This window comes from Sinocyclocheilus rhinocerous, unplaced genomic scaffold, assembly GCF_001515625.1.
Source record: "Sinocyclocheilus rhinocerous isolate Xijiao unplaced genomic scaffold, SAMN03320098_v1.1 scaffold792, whole genome shotgun sequence".
In the NCBI taxonomy this organism is placed as follows: Eukaryota; Metazoa; Chordata; class Actinopteri; order Cypriniformes; family Cyprinidae; genus Sinocyclocheilus; species Sinocyclocheilus rhinocerous.
Window position 1 is genome coordinate 709,472 of NW_015626872.1, and position 8,982 is coordinate 718,453.

Sequence of the window (8,982 nt, forward strand, 5' to 3'; positions counted from 1 at the left end):
GGGTTGTTTTGACCCAGCGGTTGGGTTACTACCCAGAAGGTTGGGTTAAACATTTAACTCAACCGCTGGGTCAAAACAGCCCAATTGCTGGGTTTGTCCCTATTTTACCCAGCACTGGGTTATATTTAACCCAGCATTTTTAGAGTGTATAGTAACACCAATGTTATTGGCACTTACAACAAGAGTAGAAAATGTAGGACTTTCTCTACATGAAAAAAAAATGTCCTTATAAGATTTAAAGTGCCCCTATTATGGATTTTTGAAAATTACCTTTCATGCAGTGTGTAACACAACTCTAAGTGAATGAAAACACAGAAACGCTGTACAAAAAGCAGCACTGCGCTCACAAACGCTGCTTTATCAGGCATTGCAGGCAAGATTAAATGAAAATTAGACCAATGGGACCAATCACCGCAGATTAGCGTCATGCAAAGGAGGGGTTTGGAAAAATGAATCGTTGAGCGAATCGTTTGGGAGTCATTGAGCAAGTAAGGTAAAAATAAATGCATATTATAAGACAATGAAAGTGTTTTTTGACCTTGCATGCATGTCAGCCTGTTGTTGGGGACTCCCAAAACCAAAATATGAACCTTTCATAACCCATAATAGGGGCACTTTAATATCCAAATTAAAAGCAGTATTCTGTTACCATGCAAACTAATTGATTTGATTTTGAAAAAAAAAAAGCTATTCACAATAAATAAACACAAAGATGGAATTGGTTTGCTACTTCAATTTGTTGTTGATTGTCTTAGGACTTTTTGCCAGCTTTTGATGGGATGATGTGAAACAAGAACAATATATCAAAATGATTTGTGTTGCACAGAGAACATCATTTCAAAGATTTCCCATTGTTTGCTGGCTTGGATGTAAAGGCTCAAACCAATCTTTACAAAACAACAGTGATTTCAGAAACCCGACAGACCTTTCAACGCTCCAGATCCCTTTGACATATACATATATATTTTCTATTATTTCCTTAAGAGAGAGAAAGAAAGACAGACAAAATAACAAAAATACTGTTAGATTTAACAAGAATAAACTGTTTCACTGTAAATGCTTTTTTAAGTACATTTTATAATAAGAATGTATATTTAACAAAATGCCAATGATAACAATATAATATTAGATATAGTTTACTGTGAAAAATAAAAACATTATAAAATCCCATCACTTTATATTTAAATAGGTATCTTTCTAAACCAAAAAAAGTTAATGAGATCTAAAAAAAAAAAATACAAATTCAACACCATGTAAAATAGGACAGCTTTTATTTGTAAATTTTAAGCATTTATTAAGCATTTAATTAATTATTAAGCATTTTATAAACATTATCTGTTAACCCTCAAGTTGCGTTCCACTCATTTTGACTTGGAGAGGATTTTCTTTCCCCAAAAATGCTAGTTAATGTTATTGCATTGGACTAAAACTTACTCAAAAATGACCACTGAATCATCATTGAACCTTTTTTTTTTTTTTGATTGAATAGTGCCAATATTATCCACAAATAATGCTTTTTTCATTCAAAAACGGAGGTGCATGAGCTCAGATCAGTGAGGCCTACAATAAATCGGTTCCAAAAATAAATACAAAACCTGTGCTAACTGAAAGAAAACAAGCTGACAAAAGATTAAATCCAAGATTTGGTGATAAGAAAGCATAATGAGATATTTACAAGCAATTTTTGACCAGGAACACCAAATTAGACAAAGGATTTTCAGCACAGCACAGCACAAGAGTTAATTAATTAGCAATATAAAAATGCCTTCCCATGATGCCTGAAGCATTGTCACCATATGTTTAGAAGTGAATTTCATAGAGTAGGAAATAAAGGAAAGAAACATCGTCTGACGTCTGCCACTAGTGCAGTAGATGATCATTTGTGTCATTGTGTCAAACTCACATTGTGGATCTCAATGCCTCTGAATGGCTTTGATGCAACACAGGTGCCGTTGATATCCGTCTAGTCATAAAGCACATCTCCTGGTAGCAAAGCTCAAGCAGATGACAGGTATTACCAGGGATGATTTACTCGAAGAATAATTGAGCATGCAATATTGATGTTTTGCAGATGTGTCCTTTTTTGTTCATCTGTATGCATTCTATCACGTTGTTATAGGATGCGTGAGTGATAAGCAGTAGAGCGCAGTATTCCAGCAATGTGACTCCACTCACGTCTTCGGTATACGTGCTCATGTTGAAAGCGAATGGCCTGATTATAGGCGTGCGGCGGGAACGTCTGCACACTGACAAGGTGTCAGTGCATACTGACTGCTGGGCTCCTTCGCTTTTTTTTTTTTAATCAATTACAATTTCCCTAAAGCCGCTTGTCTCCTTAGTCTGCCGGTTAATAGAGAAGTCACTTCAGACGAGGCCATCTGTTGCATAGCTAAACAGACTACCTAAGGCTCATTTTGCACCATGCTTATGCTCTTTGTCTCTGACATTTTAACATTCATTATAATGCTGAGCCGTACATACAACTTAAAGGGGCTCTGAGTTGGATTAAACCCGGAGAAAAGCACTCGCTGTTCTTTTGTAACCTACTTTCTTTGATTTATTTTTATGCACTTTTAATTAAATAATGCACACTCGCCACGGCACAATCTAATGTAGGTGTGTTGACATTTTGAGTGTGCTTTCAACACACTCTATAACACAAGGTCAGTAGGTCTCTTAAAATATCAGATAATTTGACATTGTAAAATGTCATGCTGTGTGACAAGACCATACACTTATGAATCATTATGATAATTAGTGATTTTTAGCAGTCGACTGATATATATCACCAATGCCGATATATATTTGTCCGATATTTGTCTTTTTTTGACATTGTAAAATGTCATGCGGTGTGACAAGACCACGATATTTAGTGGTCAACAGATATATTGCCAATGCCGATATATTGACCGATATTTGCCATTTTTTATGATTATGATAATTAGTGTTTTTTAGCGGTCGACCGATATATCACCAATGCCAATATATCGGCCGATATTTGCCAGTTTCCTTAAAGCGTATTCCTTTCTATTATTAGTAATGTAAAGGCAAACACCATTATACTTTTTCATATAATCTACTGGTGGCATTCAGCAAAAACATGTTTATTTTGTTTAGACATGTCTATTAATATTTAATAAATATTTTAATTCCACAAACTTCAGAAACTTTAGCGAACTGTTAAACTTACAATTCTAAGATATAAACTGTGAGATATAAACTCAATTCAATACAAGTGTATTTGTATAGCGCTTTTCATGATGCAAATCGTTGCAAAGCAGCTTTACAGAAAATTAAAGATTCTACATTATATTTAGTAATAGCTTATCAGTGGTGACTATCTCAAGTTGATGTCCATTATAGCAAAATTTGGTAGTTTTGTATGTTGTCTGAGGGTTGGCATCATCTGAGGCCTTCTGGGGGGTTGGCATCATCTCTTCAAAAAATGATGTGTTCAACCCAAGTAAAAGAATGAAAATATGCATTTGATCAGATGTTACTGAAGTACAAGGTTATGAGATACATTATGTGAATGCTTGGCTAAAGAGATGTGTCTTTAATCTATAGATTTAAACAGAGAGAGTGTGTCTGAGCCCCGAATGTTATCATGAAGGCTATTCCAGAGTTTGGGAGCCAAATATGAAAAAGCTCTACCTCCTTTAGTGGACTTTGCTGTACTAGTTTTGCGACCTAAGGGAGCGTGATGGATTGTAGCGTGATAGAAGACTAGGTATGCCGGAGCTAAACCATTTAGGGCCTTAAAAGTAAGTAGTAATATTTTGTAACTAATACAGCACTTAATAGGTAGCCAGTGCAGAGACTGTAAAATTGGGGTAATACGATCATGTTTTTTTGACCTGGTAGGGACTCTAGCAGCTGCAACTAGATCCTAGTATTAGCGCTTTATCAACATTAACCAATAGGTTTGAGAGGAAATCTGAAAATTCTTTTAGGAAATCTTTATACGGCCCTGGGGGTCTATACACAGTAGCCAGAGCAAGAGATACAATAGATTTATTTTGCATATCTGACAGTGTAACATTAAGCAGCAGTATTTCGAATGAGTATTTTGACCTGTATCCTGTCTTCTGAGTAACATTGAGAATATCACTATATATTGTTGCAACACCGCCGCCACGACCAGTCTGACGGGGCTCATGCTTATAACAGTAGCTTGGTGGAGCAGACTCATTTAGACCAATATAATCATTAGGTTTTAGCCAGGTTTCAGTCAAGCAGAGTACATCAAAACGATTATCTGTGATCATTTCATTTACAATAACTGCTTTGGGTGAGAGTGATCTAAAGTTTAGGAGCCCAAACTTTAAAAATAGTTTTTGTTCATTTATTTTACATTTTTCTGGTTTAATCACGATAAGATTTTTTCTAGATCCTGCATTAAATTTATATTTTGACCTCACTATTCGGGGAACAGACACAGTCTTTATAGAATGTACAGCGCAAGTACTTCTATCATTTAAGCGGGTAGAACACAAGTCATCAGGGCAGTTATTTGAGATTTGACTTACTAGTCATATGGAGCGTAGCGTCCTGGAGATGTTGTCCGAAAGGAGTTCCGCTCCGACTCTGCTGGGGTGCAGGCCATCAGCGCGAAAAAGCCTAGGACGCTCCCAGAAAAGATTCCAATTATTAACAAAGAGCAGTTTCTGTTCTTTACACCATGACAATAACCATTCATTTAAAGCAAAAAGTCTACTGAACCTTTCATGTCCTCATTTTTAAATATAGATTATTTTAAATGTATATTTATATGGTGAATTTATATGGTATAAATGTTTTTAAAACCAACATGAATACAAAAGAGTACATTTCTAAGAACTTGGCACATATACACCTCTTTTTTCCTAAAGTTTCGTTTTCTTTATAATGTATGCTCTTATTAATGCATTAATGAAGAGTGGAAAATGGAGTTTCTTTTATAATGGTGACTGAACAGGGTTTCGAACAACCTAGTATGAGAGCCTGTTCTAGTACACCCCCAAAACAAAATCAAGACTTTGTAAAAGAGCATAATATGACCCCTTTAAGGGATTATAATGTGAGCATAATCAACCATTCCTGAACACTCTCTCTCACAAAACACACACAAAAACAACAACAACAACAACAACAAATTTATTTTTAAGAATGCACGCATATTTTTCACTCTCCCTTACAAATGTAGTAAACACCCAGTGAGTTTTGGGTCTGAAGGAGAATAATATGTAAGCGGAGAAGAGAGGGGAAGATTGATCACACATTTTTCCAAAGTATTATGGAAATATTCTTGCAGGACAAAGCAGAAAATCTTCTATCTGACATTAAAGTGTTCGAAGAACCATCTTAGCCTACAAAATCCTTTTTATAGAACCAAGAGATGCATTTCCAGCCCGAGGCATTTGTCTGTGTGTGACATCTCTGATCAATCAATGGAAATTTTCCATCGTCTTGCCAGGGAGGAAATCAGGGACGAAGTTTATGTTAAATTCTGCTGGTGTACTCAGAGTCAGCACAGCACGAAAGTGCAGGTCCGACCTTGTGTTTCGACCCCATTACTTTACAGACTTTCAAACTTACAGGACTGACGGCAGGAGGCGTTTCATTCAGCTGCCGTCCTCTCCGGCTCAGATACACTTACACTACTGATGGAACTGTTGAAACTCTCCATGACTCTTGTAAAACCCTGGGGTCATTCTTTACGTTATCATTTTCCATCTCATACCGTCACCCTTGGGTAGTTAATAATCTTGAGTAGTCAGTTCTCCATATTTCAAGCTGTACTTTTTTTTTCTTTTTTAAATCATTGTACAAAGCAGGTATAACTCAGGGTTAGAGAAGTAACATTTACCTGATACTGCCCAGATTGAGTGAAGGAGGGTCAAGTGTCATTCAGAATTGAATGTAGAATCCTTTCAAATTACAAAATCAATTCCTAAATGTCACTGAGTTAGCAAACAGAATGCAGAATTGCAATTCAACTTTTACTGTAAAGAGGTATAATTAAAATGTATTGGAACTCCAATATAATCTGTAATTTGACTGTATTTTTAAAATAGGAGAGCACATTTTGTCAAGTCTAACTTTGATGACTGTCTTGACAGTCTTGTTTGAAAGTTTTGAAAACAAAAATAAAAATCTTTAAAAGTTTGAAAGTTTATATGCTTTATTGACAGAGAGACTAAAGGATTGATGGATGGATGGATGGATGGATATTTTTCAGGAAAATTAAAAATCCTTAAAAGTTTGAATGTTTACATGCTTTATGTACAAAGAGAATAAAGGATAGATGGATGAACGGATGAACGGACAGATTGATGATAGTTGTTCAGAGGGATGGATGGATGGATGGATGGACAGAAGAAGGGATTGATGATAGTTTGATGGATGGATAGATGTCAGATGGATGGATGAATGGATGAATGGATGGATGGATGGATGGATGGATGGACAGATGAATGGTTGGGTGGATGGATGGATGGATGGACAGACAAACGGATCGATGATAGATAGTTGGATGGATGGATTGATGTAGGATAGATGGATAGATGTTTGGTCGGATGGATGGATGGATGGATGGTCGGTCAGATGGATGGATGGACAGACGAACGGATTGATGATAAACGGATTGATAGATGGTTGGATGGATGGATAGATGTATAGATGATGGATGGATGGATGAACTTATGGATGGATGGACAGATAGATGGACAGATGGACGGATGGATGGGCGGATGGTAGGATAGATGGATAGATGATAAATAGACAGACAGACAGGTCTCTAAATGACTCCAGTTTAACTTAGTTAAAAATACTTCTGTAATTTTCAACGAATCAAATTGAAATTCAGACCACAGATTATTGACATTAAAGGGCTAATCCAAATTAACGAGCCTCCAATATGGAATATTTCAGAGAGAGATGTGCATCAATATTGCATGAGGTCATTTTAACCTCCTTAATGGCGCTGCCCTCTTTATGCCTGAAAACGGAGGCTATTTTCTCCTGTGCACAGGAAATAGAAGCTATTCTCATCTCGGCATTTCCTGGGCTGATACCTATGGACAAACCTGTCTGCAGGTGTCATGTGTTCCTCTCAGCAGTGGACAGCTGATGCGCTGGAGGCTGACATGCTGAATAATTGATGCTCTTGAGTTAGTATGTTCTGGTAAGCCAGCAGAGGAGTATTAAAAGAGGTCTGGGCTCCTGCTGCCTGTACATGTAAAAGATAAGAGGACTAAAGCCGTGGGGGACATTAGCATTTCACAGACACATGAAGGCATTACTTTTAGTCTACCAGTGAATTTTTCTCCTCATTTTTTTCAGTTGCCTGCATGAAAAATGTGTTCGAATGTGCATGTAAAACTCGGTGGGATTCGCTTTTGTTTATGGCTGCCATTGACCATGGGATAATGATAAAAGCTAATGAGAATAGAGTGTGAAACAGCTTAGAGGCTTTTTGAAATGAGTTTGCATGACAGTTTCTATTACATTACATTACAAATGCATACTCATTTTTTATTCATTTAGTTCCTTCTTTTTATTTTATTTATTTATTTTTGCAATTGCCCTTTGAATGCTTGTGTCTTCCAATAATTCTCAAGAATCTGGACAGGGTGTCACAGCGTCTATGGCAGTGTTTCTCAACTGACTCTCCTAGTCTGCTTCAATAAGGTTAAAGACAGAAAAAATCAATTTTAAATGACTGGATACAATTGAGAAAAAGGACTAAATAAACACCTATAATGCAAAAAATTCTTGGAGCTGTCAAAAGTCCACTGGATAATGCAAAATGAAGAGTTTTAGATGATTGCATTTCAGCTGAGTATGATGATGAGTTTTTGTCCGTATAATGCATTGGACCCAAATGACTTTCATTGTATGGACCATACAATGAACCATATGATTCTTTCTTTCCGATGTAAAATTTGATGTCCAATTTAAAGTCCTGAAGAAAACCACTGATCTCTGGCCAACAACCAACTCACTGAACCCATGTAAATTGTTCCTGAGCTCTATGACTTTTAACCAGAACGGTGAATCCGAAATCAGAAGATTTAAAAAGAAAGGGGAAAATGATTTAGATGTCCTCTGTGATCAACAGATGTGTGTTATGTCTCAGCAGAAGCTGTGAAGGAGTAGCCTATAGGCAACCGTGTCAGGTTACATTTGAGTACAGTCTCGTTTTATTAATTTGAAACAGGTATAAATTGATCGTCCTGGGACAGGTTAATGGAATCATCATTTCCTGTGTGAAATCTAATTTATTATTAGGAAGTGCAGTGTGATTACATGACTTGCCTCAGGACTGAAATCTGATATTTCGCATATATCTTGCATAATATTTCAAAAGAGGAACAAAATTTCATTTTGCGCCCATTTGGTCCCATTGCATCCCATCCGAACGGCTCATTATTTAAAGGGGTCATGAAATGTATTTTTTGCAACATTATTTCAGCATCATGTTTACAATAATTCACAAAACAGTCAGCTGCGAAATGAACAAATACAAATTTTATCTTTCAGTCGCTCAGGCACGTCATTAAAAATAAACATCAGCCATGCATTACTGGGATCTCTCAGAAAAAAAAAAAAGCTGACACTGGGACGGTACCCTTTCAAAAGTTGCACATTTGTTACTTATATACTCCTAAAGGGTGCATTTTAGTACCTTAAAGGTACACATTGATACCTACAATATACATATTAGATTCTAAATGGTACATTTTAGTTCCTTTTTTTAAAAAGTTACTGCCCCAGTGACAGCTTTTGTACCGTTTTTTCTGAGAGTGTAGCAAAGCTTTGCAGAGTTTTTGGAGGTGCAGTTTGAGTTTGATACTCTTACTTGACATCATAATGGTATATCATTATGTGGTTGATGGACAGACATGAGTTGTTCTGCTTGATTACATTCGACGATGACACATGCTAAGGACATGTCGAGGGGAATCGTGATGTCACTATTCTTCTGATTTCAAATAATAA